Consider the following 25,664-nt stretch of genomic DNA (forward strand, 5'->3'; position numbering starts at 1 on the left):
AAACTGGGGGTAAAAGTCCTTCCCAGTCAGTGTCGATCACTTACTCCAGAAGCCTTGGAGTCAGCAGAGGAAAGCATTCCAGCTGGAAAAGCCATGCACTTGTTGCAAATCTTCCTTCTCTGGGCTTTCCTTCACTTGGGTCATTTTCCTGACTTTGCTCCACATGTTCCGGGAAGCCTTTCCCTACATCTTCTGCTAGCCAAGACTGAGCTGAGCCATCGCAGGCACGAGATTCATGGCAGGAAAGAGTCATGTACGAACAGAGGGCCATGAGCAAGAGGGCCCAACATACATCAAAGGACTCGGATGACTCGTGAAAACAGAAAGCGAAACTCCATTCATTGAGAGATTTAGTCTGCATCCACTTTAATCGTGCCTTTATTGGGTTGTGGTTTATATTGGGTGAATCACAAAAGTATTTTTTTTTCTTTTCTTCTTTCTTTCTTTCTTTTTTTTTTTTAAGTGGAAGAAGCTCTTCGGTTACTTGGTTCATTGTGTAAGGCTTAGTCCTACTTAAAGCAGTAAAGACTTGATGAAATAACAAGACCCCAGTGAAATGAGAAAGTTAAAAACAATAACAAAAATAACCTACCATACACAGGAACTGTGGGATGAAGCTGAGCACTGCTTTCTTTTCACAATCCCTATGGATCATGACAAGTGGTGCCAGGTCCTGGGGGCACACTAAACTCCACTGCCTTCAAAATACCCAATAAACCACATACCGACTTCCTCCTTGGCCTCATTTACTGGGACAACACCCTTTTCCTTCAGCATTCACCCAGCCTAACAATGCACATGCTGCTTTTTATGATGGATGTGTTCTTAGAGATGGGGAGACAGCGGACGCAGAGATGATGGTGGATAGAAGCAAAATTCCAGAAGACCGGTCCAGACTCCTTCGCTTGGTTGTCTAAGTTTAGTTTCTCCATCTGTCATGCACAAGGATCCTTTGATGAATGGTTTAAGTGTCCATTCTGTAATGTGTTTGTCCTAGTGCTATTTGTCACTATTATCTGTCACTTACATGGAAAGAGACTCTACAGTTTTGTTCTATGATGGTGGCACGGAAGGGGCAGAGATATGAGATTGTTAGAGAAGAAAAAAAGAAGCTACAAATTCTTGCCCCTGGGAGGAGAACCAAGGGGATGATAGGTTATGAAGTGCTGAGTGAAGGGGCCATTCCTGGCCCAAGGTTGGACAGTGTATGTCAAGTGAGTTTCTGCTCATTTTGAACTATGGATCCTCCCCAACCTTTCCAGCCATTCGTTCAACAGATGTCGCAAGAGCGCTCCCTGGACAATGAAGAAGGTGACTCACACTCTTGTGACAAATCTTTGAAAATAGCTATATGTCTCCCATCTAAGTCAGTATTTCCTAGACTAAACATCACCAGGTCCTTCAATCCCCTGTATGACAGGTTCCAGACCCTTTGCTATCCTGACCCACCTTCTCAGGGCACACTCTAATTTGTCCCCTTAAAATGTGGTAAATGTGGTGTCCAGAGGGAAACACAATTCTCTAGTTGCAGACTGACCAGCCCTAACTATAACCAGACTATGAACTCCTTTGAACCACATAGCATACCTATTTTCATCATTACAGACTGATATGACACAGACTTTCCCACTTCCACATCACATTAGATTTCCATTTCGAATTTATGGTACATTATAATGCCCTTGATTTTGTTTTTGGCTCTTACTATTATAACCAAGAGTCTTCCATCTTGCTTTTTTTTTCCATGATAATTTGGCCTAAACAAAGTCATCTGGCTTACTAAATGGTAAGACATAAGATCTGTGTGGCCAGGAATTCTATGTGACTCATTGTAATATTCCAGAGTCTAGCACGGTGCCTCATCTGCTGACACATTGGCTGCATTTTCTGCTGGGTGCCCTCCCCCACCATGACGTAAGCCCTAAGAATGAAGACACCAAGAAAGTGCCAAGAAAAAGTTCCATTTTAAATGCAAAATATTAGCTACCAGGCCTTAACAGGGCAAACCTGGAGTTCTACCCCTCAGTAGAACTTTTAGGAACTCATGCAGACAGGTCTATCTGATGGCCAACTCAGTAGGGAAGAAAAAAGAAAATGGAATAAAAAAGCACTGTTCAAATCAGGGGGTGGAGAAAGAATGCTAGCTCAGTCCAGGCCCCAGTTAGGTTGGTTTGCTTTTTCCTCACATGAAGATAATGTCCTCCTCTTCTGGTTACCCAGTAAGGCGAGGAGATATCTCAGGGATCCCTGTAAAAGTTAGAGCCTAGGATAAGTAAGGGTATCCGACAACATGAATGATCACCGGCCTTGTGCCTTGCTGAATCTTGAGCTGGTAGTCCAACACATTGACTGTTTCGCTAGCTATCAAAGAAAGATGACTCCAGGCAGAGTGAGGCTGACCCGAGGCTGGTAAAAGAAACACCAACAACATATGTGACCTTGGCTCAAGGCAGTCACTGCAAGTTCCTTCTGACTGTACAGAGTCTCTTGCCCTGTTGGCTTTCCTGCCGCTGTCTAACCTGGAGATTCTCTCACACAGACATCTGAGCTTTGTGGTTCACTGAAGTCATACTTCAGATCTTTTTTCATCCTTTTATTCATTAAAGGCAAGGGCTGCGTAGGAGTTGAGAATACATTCTTTTTTTTTTTTTTTTTTTTTGTTTTTTTTTTTTTTTTTGGTTTTTCGAGACAGGGTTTTTCTGTGTAGCCTTGGCTTTCCTAGACTCACTTTGTAGACTAGGATGGCCTTGAACTCACAGTGATCCGCCGGCCTCTGCCTCCCAAGTGCTTGGATTAAAGGGGCCCACCACCACGGGAATACATTTGTAAAGAAAAAAATCAAATATGGAACTTACAATCTAGAGGTGCATAAAAATATCCATAGATATCATGCACAGGGGAGGGTTGAAGAAAGATGAGGCCATGGAGATAGTCGCTCACCTTGTCACTAAGAATAATTCTGATCTCTAGCCAATGTTCTTTGAGTCTAACTATCCAATAACTTTTAATATAGACTCCTTGCCCTGTTTGCAAGCATTTCGCAGACTACACTGACCAATTCCTCGAGAAGACCAAAATACTCCACGTGTAGATCATGGACCTGATAGAGCAATGACTTCATCGCAGACTCCGGGGTAGCCTTTCAAAGGAAATGGAGCAGGGGAGTTGTTCTTGTTCGTTTTCTTTGTTTAGCAGAAAATGCTTAAGCATCTATGAAAGCATAAGAAAGAAGACAGGAGAGACTTTAAGTGTTAAGATTAAAGTGGACAGAAAAACCAGTGCTCAGTGAGGAGAGCTAGGTGCTATTTCAGCATCTCTTTTTGAATGGTTCTGCTTAGACCTCAAGGATCCCATCACTCAGCAACAATTTTCTTATTCTTCCTTATTGGAAAGGTGACCACAGAACATGATGCCTATTCCTTATCACTCCAGGTTCACTGGACACTGTCTACAAACTTACAGCCAAGAACAGCTATCCTTTAGGTTGAGCATTCAGTTGACCACCTGTTCATTTGACAATGGAATTGAATTGGTACTATGTACTGCACTGAGTGGATAAAAACATAAGTCACACAGAATTTTGACCTCTGTGGACTCACAGACAAGCTAGAAAGCTAGCCATCACACAATTAATGGACAATAAATAGGCAAGAGGATGAGAGTGGTAACCTAGGTAAGAAAAACTTAACTCTGTGTATGTAAGCACAGAGTTCTGGGCCACCATGTAGGAGCTGGAGGATAAAATATGAGAAACAAACTATTGTTCAAGGCAGGCCATCTTTTTTTAAATTTTATTTTATTAATTTATTCATATTACATCTCAATGGTTATCTCATCCCTTGTATCCTCCCATTCCTCCCTCCCTCCCATTTTCCCCTTACTCCCCTCCCCTATGACTGTGACTGAGGGGAAATTTCTCCCTCTTTATATGCTCATAGGGTATCAAGTCTCTTCTTGGTAGCCTGTTATCCTTCCTCTGAGTGCCACCAGGCCTTCTCATCCAGGGGACATGGTCAAATATGAGGTACCAGAGTACGTGTGAAAGTCAGACCCCACTTTCCACTCAACTGTGGAGAATGTCCTGTCCACTGGCTAGATCTGGGTAGGGGGTTGAAGTTTACGACCTGTATTGTCCTTGGCTGGTGCCATAGTTTGAGCGGGACCCCTGGGCCCAAATCAAGGCAGGCAATCTTTAACAGAGGAGGCATCATCTGCAGAGACGCAGGAAAACATGGAGAAGTGGGCAACTGCTCTAAAAAATTAGACTAATTAACTGAGCAGTTTTTAAATGGAAAAATACAAGTGGCCATTAAGTACATTAAAAAACACTACGTATCATTGGTGATAGTGGAAATGCCAAACAAACTGACACTGAGATTCCATCTCACCCCAGTCGAATGGCTATCATCAACAACAAGCTCTGGCAAAGACACAAGGCAAAAGTCAGCCTTACAAACTATCGACATGGTGATAAATTATTCTATCCAGCTTGGAAATCAATATGGATTTTCCCCCCAGAAAAACTAAGAACAGAATTTCTGTATGATCCAGCTATACTACTTCTGGGTCTCTGGGTCTCTACCCCAAACCCCAAACAATCTAAGTCAGCGTACTAAGGAGATACTTGCTCACCCAGGTCATGGAATCGGCCTGGGTGCCACCAACAGATGAAGAGATAAAGAAAATGTGGCCCATATACACAAAGGAACCATCCCCATAAAGAATAAGATTATGTCCTCTATAGGGAAATAGATAGAACTGGAGATCATTGTGTTAAGTACATAAGCCACACTCACAAAGACAAATATCGCATGTGAAATTGGCCCTGGGGTAGAGGGCATGAAAGTAAAAGGATTACTAGGGTGTGGACCAGGGAAAGAGGTGTGTGGAAGGATGATAAGAAAGATAATAGGGAAATTTTGAAGTATGACATGTGCATTGTAGAATTATAATGAAATATCTTGTTTCGTATCATTTTCTTTTTTCTTTTTTTTTTTTTTTTGGTTTAAAGAATGGAAAAAGAGGGTGGACGGCAATAGGAAACTGCAGGGCTGACAGAGATTAACCAGGACCACTGGGAGGAGACTACATGGGCCTGTTTATACCCCCAAGGCCCTGCTGATTCATCCGCATTCCTCTTCTGGCCCACAGAGTGTGTTGGGGGTCTGGGTGGAGTTGTTCTGCAACACAATGACAGGCAGAAACTTCTAGACATTCACACCCAAGGTCTTGTCCTCAAAATCTCTGTTATGTTTCTCCATGGGAAGGCTGTCTGAAGAACCCTCAGCTCAGGGCACAAAGACACAATAGCAATAATGAAAACACACTGATCCTCCCTTCTATGAAAGCCTTCCAACCTGCCAGGTCTAGATCAGGTCTCACATGTTCTTTCCCAGACTAGTCTGGACACCTTTGGTAGGCCACAATCAATCTATAAGCTTCCTCCATGACCTACCATGCCTGTCCCCAAACCACAGGCTCCTCCTGTAGTACATCCAATCTGTGTACCCAGACAGATTAACCTCCGTACTCAGGCTTGGACCAGAATGCACATCTTGTATATCTGGCTTTATTCCTAGTTACCTCTGTCCACAGGACTTTATTCCTCCTAAGCCATTTCCTACTTCTAAGCCCAACCTACATATATTTCCTCTCTTCTGCCCTAACCTTCTCAGTCCAAATCAGAAACAAAACTAACATGCCCAGGTCTCATCACAAACAACATGGAAGATCAAACGAGCATCTCATCTTCAAAACTCACTAGTCCTGTAAAAACTGTTTGGTGATGAGAATTACTTAGTTGAACCCTGGGACACAGAATTTAAAAGAAAAATCATTAACTTCATTTGAGAATTTAAGGAGTTTGAATAATACACACAAAAAAAATCAATAAAATCAAGGAGAAAAGACCTTAAGAAGAAAAAAAATATGAGTGAATCCCAAGAAAACACAAACACATGACTGATGGAAATGACAAGAACAATCCAGGATTTAAAAGTAAAATGGAATAAAAAAATAGAAACAGTGAAGTGACTCAAACAAAATTAAAGATAGAATTGAAAAAAAGCCAATAATTAAACTAGAAAACTAAAAGGAAAGTCTAACAAGTAGAGTGAATCAGCAGAAGATGGAATATAGGACTCAAAGATAAAGTAGAAAAACTAGACCAAATAAACAAGGGATATGAGGGGCAAACCTAGGTACAGGAAAGAAATATAGGAAACAATAAAAATGCAAATCTTCAAACTATAGGCATAGATGAAGAAGAATCTCAGGCCATAGACCTGACCTGTAAAGAGATAATAGAAGAAAACTTCACCAAACTAAGAAAAGACATAGGCATAAAAATACAAGAAGCACATTAGCACTAAATTATACAAAACAAAAAAAGTGTATTGCAATCTAAAGAAAAAAATGCACAGAGCACATATAAGGGAAACCCCATTAGAATAATGGTTGGTTTCTTATGGAAAATTTGAAAACCAGTAGAGCCTGGAGCAATGTATTCCAACTCCTGAAGCAAAAGATCATGACAGCCAATTTAAACTAATAATATACCCAGCAAAACTATCTGCCATTATTGTAAGTGATAGAAAATTTTTCTACAATATAGCGTTTTTAAAAATGTAAATTCAATAAACTAAAGAATATACAAGAAGCAACATTTCAGACTGAAGAGAGAAATGAGAATAGCCTAGAGACTGAAAATCTACAATTACTACAAGTATCACTGAGAACACACCAAAAATCAATAATAGATTGACCACAACATACAAATTTCAATAAATTTAAATATTAATGGCCTCAAATCTCCAATCAAATAGTAAAGACTAGCTGAGTGGGTCAAGAAACAAAATCCACTTATCTGTTGTCTACAAGAAACTTTAGGGATAGGCACCCCGTTGGAGTAAATAGGATGGAGAGAAAAATCCAATAAATGGTACTCGGAAACAAGCATTCATCCTACCCTAATAGCCAACAAAACAGACTTCAAGCTAAAACAAATAAGAAGAGACAAAGAAGGACACTCTATTTTAATCAATTCATTCTCCTTTGTATCCTGATCCTCACAAATCGTTGACATTTAAAATAGAATATAAATCTTCTCGTTATTTTTTAATGTATTGTTTGCAATTTTATTAATTTTTTTTGTAAAGGTTTCTATTAACCAAGAAGGCATTACTGTCTTAAACACATACGCACCAGACTCTGAAGCACCCAGTTTCATAAAATGTTACTACTCGACCAGGTGTGGTGGTGCACGCCTTTAATCCCAACACTTAGGGGGCAGAGGCAGGTGATTCTCTGTGAATTTGAGGCCAGCCTGGTCTACAACACAAGTCCAGGACAGCCAAGGATACACAGAGAAACCCTGTCTCAAAAAACAAACAAAAAAAGCTCAGTGAGGCACATTCTCCAATAGACAGTTTATCTGGACAAAAAGCAAACACCAGAATTAAATGTCATTGTGAATTAAGTGGACTTAATATGCATGTGCAGAATATTCTTCCCTGTGATAGTTTTAATGAAAATGGGTCCCATAGGCCTCTAAGGAGTGGCACCCTTAGGAGGTGTGGCCTTGGTACGTCATTGGGAATGGGCTTGGAGATTTCAGAAGCTCAAGGCAAGCCCAGTGTTTCTCTCTTTCTCTCTCTCTTCCTGCGACTGCCAACTCAGATGTAGAGCTCTCAGCTCCTCCCCAGCACCACGCATGCCTGCACACTGCCATGCTTCCTGCCATGATGATAATGCACTAAACCTCTGAACTGTGAGCCAGCCTCAATGACATGCTTTCCTTTATAAGAGTTTCCATGTCTCCTCACAGCAATAAAACCCTAAGATACACTAAAATACCAAAGAATCCACATTCTACTTAGCAGCATACTAAAGCTTCTTTAAAATAGACTACCTCCTAGGACACAAAATAAATCTTGACACATTCAGAAAAGTGAAATAATTTTATGTATCCTATCTAACCACAATGCAACAAATCTCTAGTAATTACACAAAAGCATAAAAATTAAAACACTCATTAGTGAATGATGGATAGACCAAGGGAGAAATAAAAAGAAGTAAAAACCTTCCTAAAACTAAATAAAAGTGAAAAACAAACACAACAAACCCACTAAGGCTCCTTAAAAGCAGTCTTTTGAGGGGAAGTTATAACTCTAAGTGCCCACAGTGAAAAATCAGAACAGGACAACCAAGTGGCCTAATGATATAATTCAAAACGTTGGAAAAGTAAGAGAAAACCAAATCCAAGGGATGGCAAGAAATACTAAAAATCAAAGTAGAAATTAATGAAACAGATACAAAGTAAACAATAGACAGAATCAACAAATCTACGAGCTAGTTCTCTGAGATGACAAATGAGACTGACAGACCCTTGGCCCACCAAGCCATGAGAAAGGACCCAAATTAACAGAAGCAGAAATAAACAGGGAACCACCATTACAACAAACACCAAAGAATTCAGAATGTTGTAAGAGTATTATAATTAAAAAAAAACTATATTCCATTAAGTTAGAAAACCTAAAAGAAATTGAAGGATTTCTAGATTCAGCCCAACCACCAAAATTAGATCAAAAGGGGGTCAAAAACTGAAACTGACCCATAACAAATAAGGATATTGAAATAGGAATAAAAAGCCATCCAAATTTTTGTAATGTGGAGTGTGAGCATGATCATACATGCATTTAATTTCAGAACTCGGGAAGCAGAGGCAGGCTGATGGCTGAGTTCAAGGGTAGCCTGATTTACAAAGCAAGTTCCAAGATAGTCACAGCTACACAGAAAAACTCTATCTGGGGGAAAAAGAAAGAGAAAGGAAAGAAAAAAACCAGTAGGAAACAGAAGGCACACTCCCTGACTTCTTCTAGGAAACCAGAATGATTCTAATACCAAAATCATGTAAAGAGCACAGCAGCAAACAATACTACAGACCAATATCCCTGATGAACATAGATTCAAAAATGCTCAATAAATGCTTACAAGCAGAATACAGACAGACAGTAAGATTATCCACCATAACCCAAAAAATGCAGGGATGATGATTCAACAAACACATCAACAAATTTAATAACCTACATGAATGGATGTAGAGAAAAATTCACATGGCCATCTCAATAGAATAAAAAAAAAAAAAAAATCCTGCCTTTGACAAAATCCAAGACGCCTTGATGATAAAAATCCTAGAGAGTGTATAGAGGGAACATATCTCAACATAATAAAAGTTTTATATGAGAAACCTATAACCAGCACAATTCTAAATGTAAAAAACAAAACAAAACAAAACAAAAACAAAAACAAAAAACACCAAAAAAAACCTTGAAGCAATCCCACTGAAGCCAGGGAGACTATCTGGAATCTCCACTCCAGAAGGAAATAAAAGGGATACAAATAAGAAAAGAATACAAAATTTGAAGATGACATGGCATTATTCATTAGAAATCCCAAAAATTCTACTAGAAAACTTCTAGAAGCAATAAACAAATTCAACAATGTGACAGGATAAAGAAACAACCAGCATAAATCACATAGAAAGAAAGAGATTATGAATGCACACCCAGTCACAATAGCTTCAAAGAAATTAAATTTTTAGGAATAAGTAAAGTATCTCTATAATGGAAAATTAAACATTCAATAAAGAGATAAAGGCATTAAAGAATGGAAAGATATCCCATACTCATGGATTGCTAAAATATTGAAAAATTATAATTTTACCAGAAGCTACTTACAGATTAAAAGCAATCAAAATCCCCATTTCATTCTTCACAGAAATAAAAAACAACCCTAAAATTCATGTGGAACCACAAAAGTCCCCACATGGCCAAAACAATCCAGGGCAAGAAGAGCAATGCTGGAGGTTCACCATTCCAGATATCTAGACATATTATAGGCTTTAGTAATAAAAACAATATAGTGCTAGCACAAAAACAGACTTTTCAACCAATGGAACAGAATTGAAGATCCAAACACGAGTACACATAACTTTAGCCATTTAATATTTGACAAAGATGATGAAAACCTGTTGGAGAAAAGAAAGCATCTTCACCAGATGGTGCTGGGAATATTGGATGCCCACATGTCAAAGAATGAAAATAGACCTGCACCTATCACCTTCACAAAATTAGCTCTCAATGGGTCAAATATCTAGTGTGAAGTCTGAAATACTTGAATTCTCAGAAGAAAGCATTGTCAGTATTCTACATGACAAAAGTGTATGAAAGGACTTTCTGAGTAGGACTCAATTTGCCCAAGGATTAAGACCAACAATTGACAAGTGGAATTTCCTGAAACTAAAACGCTTGTACACATCAAAAGAAACAATCACGTGAAGAGGAAGCCCATAGAACAGTCAAGAATCTTTGCCAGCTATATGCCTGACAGAGGAGTAATGTCTAGAATATATAAGCTTTAAAAATAAAACTAAACAACCCATTCAAAAAATGAGTCTAGGACCTGAGCAGAGAGTTCTCACAAGAAGGAAAAAACTGCTTAAGAAACATCTCAAGGTTCATTGTCCAGAGCAATTAGAGAATTGCAAATCAAACCAACGTTGAGATTTCATCTTACCTCAGCGAAGATCAAAGGAAAGACTAACAGTGAAAGAGGAGTCAGAGGAAAGGAAACCTTCCTTCACTCACTGTTGATGGGATTGCAAACTGGTGCAGCCACGATGGAGCCTGGTGTGCAGAACTCTCAAAGGGCTAAAGATAAATCTACCATATGACACATCTATATCTCCTTGGCGTGTACCCAAAGGATTAGGCATCCTATTCCACAGATACTCACTCAGCCATGTTTGCTGCTGCTGTGTTCACAAGAGCTGGGAACTAGAAACAACTGCATGTCCTTCCACTGATAAACAGACATTGCAAATGTGGTACTTAACCACAGTGGACTACTACCCAGCTGTAAAGAAAAATGAAGTCACATAATTTGCAGTTAAGTGGGTGGAACTAGGAAAGATCATATTGAGTGAGGTAACCCAGATCCAGAAAAGTAAATGTTTCTTGCTCTCTTTCACCTGAGCCTCCTAGATCCAAATTTTTAGATGTGAGTGTACATTCTAGAGTAACTGCAAAAACAAGGAAAGTTACAAGAGACCATTGCTAGGATGGGGAGTGGGTGGGTGATCGATAGAGAGGGGGAATTGCAGAATACAAGTGATCTGATGGGGAAAATGGGAAAGATAGGAGGGTTCTAATTGGGGAGGGGAGAGATAACTACAGAAGAAAGAAGGAGGAAAGTAAGTCTGAAAAAGTCACAAGAATCATATTATCTACCTAAAAATATCTATCATATACATAGGCCAGTATATAAATATACATTATATCATTTAAATAAAAATTTCCCATCTAGTCAGATGATGCCAACCCCAAAGCTAAGGACCATCTAACCAATCTCTAATACCAAGCATGGGAATCCCTTTTTGGAGTTGTTGGCCAGATTTGGCCAAGAGACTCACAAAAAATACAGGCCGTTGCTACTGTCCCTGTTTGCCTCTCTGCCCCCAAAAGGTGTAAGGGAGGACCCTATTGCTGAAAACATCATGCATTTCAGACCCAGGACTCAGAGACCCCTGAACTGGAGCTGACCTGGATGCCCTCTCCTTGAGGACTAGCTTTCATGATACCAATCAGGCAAAGGAGAGAAGTAACCAACAGTCCTACCCACTATGATGCCTATAAACCACAACAGTGACCAACGTTGCACAGTAAACATAAAAGTACAACAGTGGCATGCGTACCTGGGTGGTAACCAACAGCTCTCTACTTGGGTTTTTGTTTATACCTGCACAACTAGAGAGAAGTCATGCCTTGTACTGGAAACCTAGGCAGCTACCCAAGGCTAGTGAAGTCATAGTTACTGGACAAGACTCTACAGCTGACACTTTACTAAACTAGGGTAATCCTTAACTACATCCTAAATATCTGTCCTTATACTCACAGATAAGTGTAGTCCTCACTCCTCATCAAAACAAAACAAAACAAAACCTTCTCTTTGCAACACAGAACATTAAGGAAACTACAACCAATCAAATTGCAGAACTGTGAAACCTCATCCTGAAGGATACATCTACAAAACAACTCCCACACATAAGACTTAAGGAACATTGTTGCACAGGGGAAAGAAAACTTGTAAGAACCAGATAATCGCGGGGTTTGCTGTGAGATTGTGTGTCCTAGGAATGTCAGAAGTTACATCCATAAAGTCTCACCAAGCATGACCGCCTAAACACAAGCTGAGCAAGGACAACAACAATAGACATATTAAAGTCGATGGGGAAAGCCCATACGGCCTCACCCTACAGGGAACTAAGGGATAGTGAAAGCATGAGAAACAGGCTTCCCCAGAGATGAGCATACCAGCTGGTTATCCACTAACAAGCTGCCAACCCTGAAAACATACATATAAGTAGCATTACACAAACTGAGAAGGCTGTTTTTATATATTTAGGATTATATGTCTATAAACATACACATATGTTACAACAGTTAATGAAAAACGAGGCCACAAATTTGAAAGACAGCCAAGAGAGGTTAAGGCTTTGGTGGGGGGAAGGAAAGGAAAGGGAAAAAATCATGTAATTATATTAAAATCTTAAAATATTTAAAGAAATATTTTTTGAAACACAGTATTATAACACACTATCTGAAGATAATTATAAGAACAGACATCAAATGCTCTCCAGCTTGAGATGATGCTATCATTTGATGCCTATTGTCCCCAGGCTAACATAAGTGAGAGGACAACCTTGGATCTGCCTATCAGTATATATATACCTCTTTCTTCCCTAAGGGGAATCTCTTTCCAACATAGGAAACATTAGAACGCATCAATCATGTGCCTGTGCTAGCTAGATCCTGAGATCGCAAAGAAATTAGAAAGGCGTTAAGGCAAAGGCATTGCCATCCTTCCTCTTGCAGTGTGTATCGTCCTCTGGAGCCCAAGAACTGGCTGTTTCCCAGGCAACTCAATTAAGCAAGACACTGGGCTCCCTCATCCTTGGTCCCTGACAATGTGAGAACTTCTTGTAACTCTGCATCCTGAGCCATCTCATTTCTCTCCAGCTGGAGTGGTGGGGGAGGGGGGAGTTGAATGAGGCTCCCATCTCTGTTTCCAAGACATCATTCCTCCCATAATCGAGAAAGATTTGTATGGCTCATGGTTTCAGAGGACTCAGTCCATGGTCACTGTCGCCATGCTTCCAGGTGAGATAGAATATCACAAGAGTGTGTGATGGAACTAAGCTACTTACCTTACGGCATCCAGGAGAGAGGAAACAGAGAGAGAGAGAGAGAGAGAGAGAGAGAGAGAGAGAGAGAGAGAGAGAGAGAGAGAGAGAGAGACTGTATAATGACCTACTCCCTCCAAGTGGACCCTATCTCCTAACATTTCAACCACCACAAAATAGCCCCATAAGTTATGAGTCCATTAGTGGGGTCAAAGACCTAACACTCTGTCTCATCCCAAAGGCCTGCTCTCAACAGTGCTGTATTGGAATCAAGCCTTCAACACAAGAACTTTGGAAAGATATTTCAGATCCAAGCACAATGAACGCTGTTGAGGTTTTCTGAAAATTATAGTGGTACTCAACAAAGGCTAGCTAGTCTTAAGAAACTCTCTCTCTCTCTGTCTCTCTCTGTCTCTCTCTCTCTCTCTCTCTCTCTCTCTCTCTCTCTCTCTCTCTCTCTCTCTCCCCCCCCCGTGTATATGTGTGTGTGTGTGTGTGTGTTTGTTTGTGTGTGTGTACACTTGTACACTTATGGGAGTATGTGGGTATAATATCAGTTATCTATAGGTAGCTTCCCGCCTTGAACATAGTGGGTATCTTGTTTGTTTTCTCCCAAGTTTAGACAGTAAAGCTAAATAGGTGTTTTGGGGGATAAATTGATTCATAAAATTTTCTATTCTTTGTATTGTTCTGAAGAAAACTCAGTCCCTTGGCCTTATAGAGTCCTAGATTTTTCTGGGAATAGTTCCATTGTTATTCACAAACTTAACTCTACCTTTCCTCCATGCCTCCTAGGATAGAATGGAGGAATAAGTGAGCAAGCCCCTGGAAATACAGCCATTTCCAAGTAAACCCTGTCTTGTTCTGGTAGAGAACGATTCAGTGTGTGATTTTCTTTTCTCTGTTGAGCACTCAACTCCCTAACCTCTGGCGCTGAACCTCCGCGTGTGCCTGCACATGTCACACAAGCTCCTCCACAGCGCCACCCGTGGCTCCAGAGCCCTGAGTCACGGTTCACAGAAACAAAACACCATCCCCATGGGCTTTGTCCAGATCAACGTCACCAGTGTCCTTTCAAAGTAGACCCTCCCAAGCCTTTTGAGCCTGAGCCCTTCCCTAGGGATGAGGCAAGGTCAGAGGCGAGATATAACAGAGCCAAACACGGGGCTGGGGAGGTGAGTAACTCCACATGCTCCTGTGGCTGTCTGGGGAGGCTATTTTACCACGTCTGAGGGGAAAGACCATGGTGTGCCGCATGTGAGGCTTTGTCCTCACAGCTTGTAATAACAGAGCTTGGACTTGGGGAGGGCCAAGGGAAAGATTCTTCCCCCCTGGTGACCATATTTCTGTTTAAAGACTGTTTCATCAAGACCCTGGGCCTTTCCCCTGCCTCCGAGCAGTGGGGGACTCAGGGTGGGTGATAGTGAAGGAAAAGAGCCCTCCCCTCTGCACTGTACAGCTACAGGCTCTGGGCCAAGGCTCACAGCTGGAGAGGTTCTTCAGAGCAACGGGAGGGTACCACGTCTAAATTAATCTTTGATCTCTAGAAGGCTAAATATTTTAATGTAGTAATGGAAACAGAATGAATTCCCTGTCCCCAGAGTCATTCCAGCATACTACAGAGCGAGTCAGAGAAGTGATAGAAGTGACTCAGACAAATGAATGCTGGCAGTAGATGGCCTTTGGGTCTCGAAGTGCTGTGATTAAGTTAGAATACTTTCATTAACAGGTAGCAAGCGCCAGATATTGCATGAGACCCTTTTCATGGGGGAAGTGGTGTTCATTGAGACAATTTTTTAAAAAAAGATTTATTATTATGTATACAGTATTCTGCCTGCATGTACACCCAAAGGCCAAAAAAGGGTACCACATCACATTACAGATGGTTGTGAACCACCATGTGGTTGCTGGGAATTGAACTCTGGACCTTTGGAAGAGCAGGTGGTGCTCTTAACCACTGAGCCATCTCTCCAGCCCATGGAAACCATTTTTTGTACTTAGTTTCACTCAGGTGAATCACCTATGTCAAATAGGTTGTTGCTATGGTAGAAAAAGAAGACAAACATCACACTCCCACCTGAAGGTGACCCTTTTGGTGGACTGAATCAGCATGAATTACTTCTGAAGGCACAGAAGTGATACTCAACCTTGTGCCCCGAAGGGGACCAGAAATACAGAAGAGTGATAGAAAAGCTCTTATGTCAATGATGACCAAGGTGACTGGACCACAGTACAGTACAGCCTGATTGGTGTACAGGCTCTTCAGACTCTATCTTACAAACGAGGACTATACTATAAGGATCTCAGCTTTGGATATTTTCCATCCCCAAAGCCCTCTTCTGCTGGTTCTCCTGTGCAGACACCTAGCTGAGAAATTGAGGCAGCTGATGTAGCTCATTAACTTAGGAGGGAAGAATGTTCTGGAGAAAGGAACAAGAAGATATGTGCTCCCCGTTGAAGCTGTGTGGCATTCAGGAGGGTGGATCCCTGTCTAAGATGGACCAACAAACTCTCTAAAAGGACATGTGTCTAAAGTGAAACCACAGACTAGGGCCCCAACACCCTGGGAAGTAAAGTAGAGCATTGTCTTAATTAATATTGATGGGGAAGAGACCAGCCCATTGTGGGTGGTGCCCTTCCTTGGCTGTTGGTCCTGGGTTCTATTAAGAAAGTGGGCTGAGCAAGCCACGAGGAGCAAGCCAGTAAGCAGCACCCCTCCGTGGCCTCTGCATCAGCTCCTGCCTCCAGGTTCCTGGCCTGTTTGAGTTTCTGTCCTGACTTCCTTTGATGATGCAGAGTGATGTGGACACATAAGCCAAAGAAACCCTTTCCTCCCCAACTTGTTTAGGTCGCCATATTTCATCACAGCAGCAGTAACCCTAAATAAGCATAGCCCCTTCAGGTGGATAATTGCCACCAGAGAAAAACAAAACAAAAACAAGAGGTGCAGTCTTCATTCCCAGTGTGAAATAAAATACAAGCAGTTTTGATCAATTCCCACCATTGTTCAGAAACTTCCCACAGCTTTACTTTTTGTTTATGGTTTTATCATTGTGTACTTATTTGAATTTTAAAACTAAGACACTTTGAAGTTTCTGTTTGGAACATTTAATTAACAAAGAAACCCTAGAGAATTTGTGGACTACTGGGTAATTCATATCTAGCGTTTTGGAATTGTTATTCTTGAGTCTGACTCCTCTACGGGAATGAGGTCTTGAAGCCAGAAGCAACAACAGATTTTGAACACTGAATGAGAGTAGATACCAACACATTTTTTAAGGCATGAATTACCCAAGATTTCTGCCTAAGGCTGCCTGTTCTTGCTTTCCAATTCTGCAAAGCCATGAAGAAGGTAGAACCCACTGTGCTGCCAGGAGCTTCATACAAGGTCTACTTTGATTTCCCACAAGATGCCTCCTGAAGAATGGAAGCCAACTAGAACAGTCCCATTAGCAATGGCTTTGAGACTTATATAACAGACTTTGTAGATCACTCTTTCTGTGATTAGGTGAGGTGTTGAATGCGGCCCATTTCCAGCCCTGCCTGGATAGCCCTGTGGACCCGTTAACTGATGTGGAGTCGTATCTCACTGCTTTGAGTGGATATTTCTCATTCGAGATTGGAAGCTTCCTGAAGACCTGGGCTTCTCTTTTGTTTAAGTGTGTTATCATGTAACGCCAGGGACAGAAACTTAAATCCACCCTGGAAAGAAAGAGTGTGGAATCAGGTGTCTGGGATCTTGAACGTCAGTAGCTCAGGAGTGTGGAACACCTTCATTAAAGAGCTATGGTCAGGCCCCGGGACTAAATACCTCTCTTTATATCAGCATGGAATCCTTAAAAATACTTTATTGAGACAGAATGCCGCATTAGTTGAAGACGGGTCTTTAATCAGCGGCATCTGACTGTTTTGATTTCTAAAGCATCTTCCCATGATACCTGGAAACTCACACTCAGGCGCGTAGACATCAGTGGGTCTTCTGCAAAGCTGCTTTGAGAATCCTGTCTTTGGGTGAGGGAAGGAGAGAGGGGAGTGGGGTCTCCAAGCAAATGTCCCTTTCTACTGCAGCACCAGAGTGCACTATGGAAGCACCAGAAACCAGTGGGCTGGGGAGTGGAGTGTTGTAGACAGAATCCTCTCTCCATTGCACTGTAGAGGTTCGAAGGCCCCACCTCAGTGGGCACATCTTACTTTCTTGTTGCTTTCTCGGCTTTCCTGTCATAGCAGGCACTATAACTGAACAAAGTGGGCTAGTGTCTTGGCAAGTACAACATCAAAGAGAGCATCACCGAGAAATGAAAGTGGAGAGATGTTTATTATCCATAGCAGATAAGATCACAGGAGCCGTTCCCAAAGCAACGTCCTCTTCTAACCAAGAGAGGGTGGAGGCTTTTATTACAGAAGCTGCTGCTTGTCTGCATGGAAAAGCAAATGGGCCAGGCATATTCCCAAGCATGCTCATTAACATGCATCCTGAATTAACCTGGGCATTAAAGAACATGCTTAGTTTAAGGTCATAGTTCAAGAAGGAAAGAAAAACAGAGAGGAGTATTTCTGGACATGCTTAACTTGTGTCATAAACACATCCTACAGGAACAGCTCTGGGTACACTAAGCTCTTTTCCAAAAATGGCTTTAGCTACAGCCAAAGCGAAGAACATTTTGAAGGTGCATTAATATCTGAGTTTGTCCCTAGGGGCACCTGCCTTGCTTAGCTCCTAACATTATCACATTTCATAATTGCATGCGTATTTGTGCGGTTATTTCACTATTTCCTGTATGTTGGTCCCTAAGGATAAATACCTTCTTTTGCCCTACCCACATTAGTTCATTCTCTGCCTAGACAGGGCACTCAGCGACGAATGAGTAAGTTAATGAAACTTGTTTTTACTCTAAGACTCCAATGCCAAGTGCAGAGGTCAAACTGCACTATGTGGCTTGGCTAAAGGCAACAACCAAGTACCCTGGGCCCAGTACAAGTCACACAGGTTATTCTCTTCACTTACACTGCTGACATCAGCCAAACCAGTTCTGTACCTTGCCGTGATAGCAAGTCACATTGGCTCACAGCAAAGAGGGGAATGCAAGAGGACACAAGCTCAACTACATGAAGCCGGCATCAAGGCCTGAGCAGAGCTCTCAGGATGGGATGGAGAGCTGCTTGCTTTATTTGCAGAACTGAATGGAATCAAGAGTGGCATGGGCTTGACAAGGAGAGAGGGAGGGAGCCACCCGAATCTAGAGCTACACGCTGCAGAGACTGGAGGCAGAGGCAGTGGTTCTCCCAATACTTTTGTCAATCTTTTGACAATGACTAAACATATATCACAATAAATAGAGGTCGATTTTAAAATGCAGGACACCGTTAGCTCATGATCCCATCATATTTTCTAGAAGTCGATTACTTTTCAGCATCCTTTTTATTGGCTAGTGGATAAAAGAGGCAAAGCGTTCATTATGTGGTAATTTTCCTCCCCAAAGCAATGCATGTGCTAAAGTCTCAACACTAAAGAGTGGCACTGTCATTTAGATACAGTGTCATTAAAGAGGGAGTTAAGATGAGGTCATTTATTAGAGTGGATCCTTATCCAAGATGATTGGTGTCCTTAGGAAGAAGAAAACTAGGACACAGATATAGAGGGAAGACCATGTGAAGACACTAGGAGAAGATGGCCTGAAACACCAAGAGGGAGAGAGACTGGGGCAGTAAAGTGCTTGCTGCGTAGGCATGATGACTTGAGTTCAGGTCCCCAAAGCCCACATTAAAACTCAGGTGGGACAGCACACACCTGTGATCCCAGGCCTGTGCATGCACCAACAAGGATCCCAGGACTCCTGGGCAGCTCATGTAGCCAGTCAGTGAGCTTCAGGTTCAGTGAGAGGCCCTGTCTCCAAAGCTCTGATGACAGAACAATTGGAGGAGATACTCAATATGGACCTCTGGCTTCCATACACATGTCTGTTGTGCACATGCACGCAAGCGCACACGCGCGCGCACACACACACACACACACCCTATACTAGGAAAGAGTTCAGAAGAGAAACCAACACTCCCAAAGTGAGACAACAAAGCTATTTGATGTATGGTGCTCTCTGTGTCTGCTCTAGCAAATTAACACAGTTATCTGAAGAAGGAATTTCTTATGTCTGTATGGAAGCACCACCAGTCATAAAAGGTTAAAAGCCTATAGATGAAGGAAATAAAAGGTGGGACATCAGGCAGGTAAAAATGTTCTGGGATAGAGCCAGGTGCAGGAAATTCGTTGGCAAGATGTGAGGAGGACAGATGCATGGTACCTGAATACAAGTAACCAGCCACATGGCAGAATGTAGATTAGAATAAATAGGCTATTTTAAGTTATGAGCTAGTCAAAAAAAAAAAAAAAAAAAGAGCCTTGCTAGACGGCCTAGGTATTTGTAAAAATATTTTGGGTCTCATGTGTCTTTATTCCAGGAGCCTAGGGCCCAGAGGAAAAACTACTGCAGCAGGTATCCTTCCTGGAAGAGCATTCAACAATTCTGGTTGAATAATTTAATCACTGGAGAAACTTGAATATTCTAAAATATCTGTTGAAGAGAGAGGCTTTGAAGATTGTGAAAGCTCCACTCATCCCTGGGTATATGGATAAGCTTTAGAATCCAGTTAAAAGCAATGTTGTTCTAGAAAGGTGTCAGTAGTAGATGGTCTTCTAAGACCCATGCCCTCACTAGACCCAGGTAGTTGGCTAGATTTCTGGTACCAGACATGGCTTCCTCCTCTTGAATGGACCTTACATCCAATTAGGCAGCTGTTGGCAACAATATGGCTGCCTAAACAAGACCTGAACAATAACAATAGCAATAGACATGTTAACATAGAATGGAGAAGTCTAATAAGGTCCCACGTCAAGACAAAGAACTGCATGGATCCCATGACTTCTAAAAGAGGCAGAGCTCACATTCCCAACAAGTGATACCCCTAATTGATTATTGAATACAAAGTAGTCAGCCTTGAAATCATATATACTCAAACCACACTAAAAGAACTTGAGAGGTCATATATATTTATTTGTTCATACATGTAATAATAATAGTCGATGGGGGGGGGGGGAAGGCCGTCAACTAGAGAGGAATGAAGTGGGGAGGCAAGAGAGAACTCAAAGGGAGGGTACATGTGAAGAGGACCAGGAGAAAAAAATATTCCAAGACAAAAAACAAAATCTCTGAAGCTGTTCTTAACTACTGGTGGTTTTTTTCCCCCCTATAATTCTATTCCAGAGGCAGGGTTGAAGATCACAAGCCCTAGACTGCTCTAGATACACAAGCTCACTGCTTCTTCACATAGTAGGCTAGGTGGTGTCTTAGCACCAAGTTAGTGAGTAAAGGGCTTACTGGTCTTACACTCCCACATTGTAGTTCATCACTGAAGGAAGCCAGGACAGGAACTCAAGCACGGCAGGAACCTGGAGGCAGGAACTGATGCACAGGCCATAAAGGCACATTGCCTACTGGCTTGCACATAATAGCTTGCTTAGCCCACTCTTTTACAAAACCCAGGACCACCAGCACAGGGTTGGCACCAGCCACAGTGGACTGGGCCCTTCCTCCATCAACCACTAATTAATAAAATGTCCTACAGCCAGCTCTTGGGAAGGCATTTTCTCAATTGAGGTTCCCTTCTCCCCTGTCAGGTAACTCTAGGTTGTGCCGAGCTGACATAAAACTAGCCAGCACAGGTGAGAGGGAACAAAGAGGCCAAAGGTGATGTCTGAGGACAGCCATGGCACTTTGAAATACCCCTGGGTAGCAGTCGTTCCTCTATTATTCACAAGCAGGAAAGATCAGACTCTCTTTCCCACAGCGTCATCACTTTGAACACTTGATTTTTTTTTCTTTATCTTTAGTGCAGTAAGAACATATAGTTAAGGTCGGAGAGATGGCTCAGTGGTCAGAATCACTTGTGCCTCATGCAGAGAACCTAGGGCTGGGTTCCCAGAACACACAGTGGCTCATGATCATCAGTTACTCCAGTTCCAGGGGATCCTACACCCTTCTCTGATCTCCTTGGGCACCAGATATGCACATGGCACACACACATACCTGGAGGCAAAACACATATACACATACAATAAAATAAACCTAAAATACATGGAGAAATTATTTTTTAAAGGTGTAACTATCTTTCATTACAAATGATTCATACAGAAAATATTTCTTGAGTACCACAGTTTGGGAGCTACTTCTCCTACATAAATAAATGCTCACAGAACTTAAGATTGAACCTAGAATCTCTTCTTGCCATGATTCCTGGAAAGTCTGCTTGGTATCGACCAGTAGTTATGGTTCCAGAATAAACTTCGGCAATGATTGGTTTAAGAGGTAGTGTAAGGAGTGGCTATGGGTTCATTTCTGACCAATCACAGGCAGGAGTAACTCTTCTAGATCTAGTATGGGATTGATGCTAATACCTTAGAAGAGACACAGAAACACGGCACCCTCCCTTTGTGTCCACTTCTTCCTGGAATTCGGCATGGTCACGGGCATAAGCAACATGCTGATGATGCAGAGACGAGACGGAAGGACTCTCGGTTCTCAGGGATGACACTGAGCCACTCAACTCAATCCTGGAACCACATGCTTCCTGGGACCCCTAGTGTGTGAAGATAGCAAATGGCACGGTTGCCTAAGCCAGGGTTTGCAAAGCTACATGGAACATGAGAGAAAGCACATACTGTATGCTTTACCCAGCCTCTCGGGAACGTCTCATTTCTGCTGCTGTCACGTGTACGCAGTTACAGCCACATAATGGGAACGACCGTGTACCAGTCAGTCACTATCTTAGACTGCTTACGCTGCTACAAGCCAGGTGGTTTATAATCAACAGGAAGTTTTCTCATAGTTGAAGAGAGGCCTGAAGTTCAAATCCCGCAGCCCTTACTTCCTAGGTCATAGACAGCTGCCCTTTGTCACATGGTAAAAAGAGTGAGGGATCTGTTTGGGGTTTCTTTTATAAGCTAGTCATCTAGAGGGCCCCAGCTCCTAATCCCCTTGCCTTGGGGACAAGGATCTCACCACATGCACTTCGGGAGATATGTTTACTTGGGAACATTCAGTTTATTACAAAACACCATTTACAAAATTGGCAATAGGCTGATTGGACCCACGGGCTGTACTTGGCTGACCTCTGTTCTAAGCACATGTGAGTGTGTGTGTGTGTGTGTGTGTGTGTGTGTGTGTGTGTGTGTGTGCGTGCGCACGCGCGCTCACATATGTGATTGCAGGCATGTGTGAGACGTGAAGAGTATGTGGAGGTCAAAGGACAACCTTCATGTCCTTGTTTGAGACAGGGTCTTTCAGTAGCTTTGTAAGGCAGACTAGCTGGTTTATAAGCTTTGAGGGAATGGCCTCTCCTCACCCCCTATCTCCCTGCCTGCATGGGCTGGGATCACAGATGCTTGCATTAATCCATCTGGCTTTTGTGTAGCTTTGGGGGGGAGGTCCGGACCCAGATTTTCAGGCTTGTACAGCAAGTACCTTTACCCACTGAGCACTTTACTTTCCCTGTGCCTGTGCTCTAAGCTGCTTTGACTAGGCCTCTCTGCTAGACACAGCTATGTCTAGAAAAAGAAAGCGTTCTATTCATCCACTGTGTGTGCTGGGCAGCCAATCATGAATGGGACAGTTTGAGGAATTCCAAAAATGACCTCCAAGATGAAAGAGAACACAGGCAAGCACCTTAAGGGAGGTGTAGGCAGTTGCTGTTGGAACTTAGGAAAAGGAACCAAGTCAATTCGGGAGATGCCCAGGATTGTACGAGGCGACTTCCTCCACCCACATCTGGCATTTTCTCACATTACTGATAGTTCCTTATCTCTTCCATGTGCTTTTTGGAAGACCTTAATTTTGCTCTTCGTATTCGATCGTTGGTTTCTGAACTACATAGTTGTCTCCTTGTTGCAGTCTACATGGCTTTAAACTCAGCTGTTGTACATCAGTTTTCCATGGGTTTTCAAACCTGACCTTCCCTGAGTGTCCTTGTCTGTGGATCTAGCCTGTCCCACTGTCTGTCCATCCTAGCCTGTTGTCCCCTTAGTGTTTTCTTCTCCTTGCTACACAAGCATGGTTCTTCTACTGCATTTTATTTTTTTTAAAGATGTATTTATTCATTATGTATACAGTGTTCTGTCTGCATGTAAAGACTGCACACCAGAAGAGGATACCAGATCTCATTATAGATGGTTGTGAGCCATCATGTGGTTGCTGGGAATTGAACTCATGACCTTTGGAAGAGCAGCCAGTGCTCCTAACCTCTGAGCCATCTCTCCAGCCCCTCTACTGCATTTTAAATGTCAAGATGTTTGCTGGAGTTTCATTCTGGAGATTTCAGTGTATCATTTTCAAAGGGGAGAGAAACACTATTTTATTCTTTAAGTAAAATATATTGTGAGTATGTGTAATTTTCGCATTACATAAAGAATGTTTATTGAATATGCATACAAGCACTCACTACTTGTTTTAAATATAGAACAGAAAAGGCATGCTGATCTGCTCCTGATAGCATAACAGAATACCTCAGAGCTGAATTTATTGAGCACAGTTTTAGAAACTAGGAAGTATAGGATCATGTGGCAGGAGAGTCGCTGTCTGGCAAGAACTTGTTCCTCACAGATGACAGCTTCTATTTGTCCACACATACCAAGAGGGGCAAACAGACTTTCCCCAGCCTTTTATCCTACTCATGAGGAGGCGAGACTCACGACTGATCACTTCCTAAAGGCTCCTTCTCCCTACTCCGACCACATCGAAGGGTAAGTTCTCACACATGGTGGAGGTGGGGGCGGGGACAGAGACACCAGCATTCCAGCGTCAGCCATCAGTAGCTGGAAATATCCATGAGACTCATTTCTAGCCCAGCCTGGAGCTAACTAGGCTTTGCCAAGAATCAGTCATCTTCTTATTTTGCCTTTATATATCTTGACTGTATATCAAAGGGCTCTCAACAGTAAGTTCAGTTTTGAAATTTTATCTTTTTACATAAATTGAATTATATGTATTTTTGTGACTTTTTAATGCAACATGAGATTCATCCATATTGGTCCAGAAAGTTAACTTTCTTTCTTTTTTTTTTTAACTTTGCCTTAGTATTTCATTCCATGAAGGCGCTGCAATTTGTTTATCCATTCTAGTGTTGACAGATTTATGGTGGTGTTTCTAGTTTTTGCTGTTTCTGTGTGACAAGCATAGTCCTGTCTGTGGATCTTGGTGCACCCATGGACGTTCTCTAGGAAATATGCTTAGTGTGGAAACTTGAAATAATAACGTAGTCACACCTTCAACTATTCCTAGTAGTGACAAAGGTTTCTCAAACCCCAAAGTTGTAATCTTTTTCTCTAAAAAATTCAGTTTTATCCTTCCAGTTGAATCCCTGCATTCCTCTGGAATGGAAGAGAGGCCCAGAGACTCAGCCTTTCCCATGTGCATGACCAGCTGTTTCTGTCTTACCTGCTCCTCCGTGTTTGTAACCTCTGCCGGTTGGTCTTCAGTGGCAGCTCTTCAGGCTAGGCTAGAGATGTTTGTTTTTACCAGCTGTGTGTGAGATCTCTACGCATCCTGCTTCCTGGGGCTTTGTCCCTTGCCCGTGCATAAAAACCACCCTGTTTTAATGCAATAGCTTGAGAGGTGGCCCAGACTTAGAAAGACAAAAATCACATCTTCTCTCTCACACATGGATCCTAACTCTCAGTGTTTGCATATAAACAAGCACTACTGAGAGAGGGTATAGACTATGTAACTGGGGGAGGGGGGCGCATTGGGAGAAAAACATTTTTAGGAAAGGGGAAAGGGCAAAAGTCATACGTGATGTCGAAGTAGAAAGTGAGCCACTAGAGGAGAGAGAGTCTAAGGGGAAAAAAAGTGAGGATGAGGTTTACTGCCTGTATTCTCCTTGGCTGGTGCCTTAGTTTGAGGAGGACCCCAGGACCCAGATCTGCCTGTCATAAAGTTCTTCTTGTAGGTTTCCAGGACCCTGTGGGTCCTACTATTTCCTTATTCTTTCATGTTACTCTCGCCTAAAGTCTCAATAGGATGTCCTCTCCTCTGACCCACTTTTTTGGTAAGTAAAGTTTTTCATGGTACGTATCCCTTGGACTAGTGTTTTGATATAAGTGAGTATATACCGTTTGTCTCTTTATAATAATTTCTAGATCAATCCATTTGTCCACAAATTTTGGGAATTCCTTGTTTTTAATAACTGAGTAGTATTCCATAGTGTAAATGTACCACAGTTTCTTAGTCCATTCTTCTACTGAGGGACACTTAGGCTGTTTCCATGTTCTGGCTATTATGTATAAAGCAGCTATGAACATGGTTGAGCATATGTCCCTGTTGTGTGATAGGGCATTTTCTGGGTATATTCCAAGGAGTGGGATAGCTGGGTCTTCAGGAAG

The sequence above is a fragment of the Acomys russatus genome, chromosome 23 (genome assembly GCF_903995435.1).
Source record: "Acomys russatus chromosome 23, mAcoRus1.1, whole genome shotgun sequence".
NCBI lineage: Eukaryota > Metazoa > Chordata > Mammalia > Rodentia > Muridae > Acomys > Acomys russatus.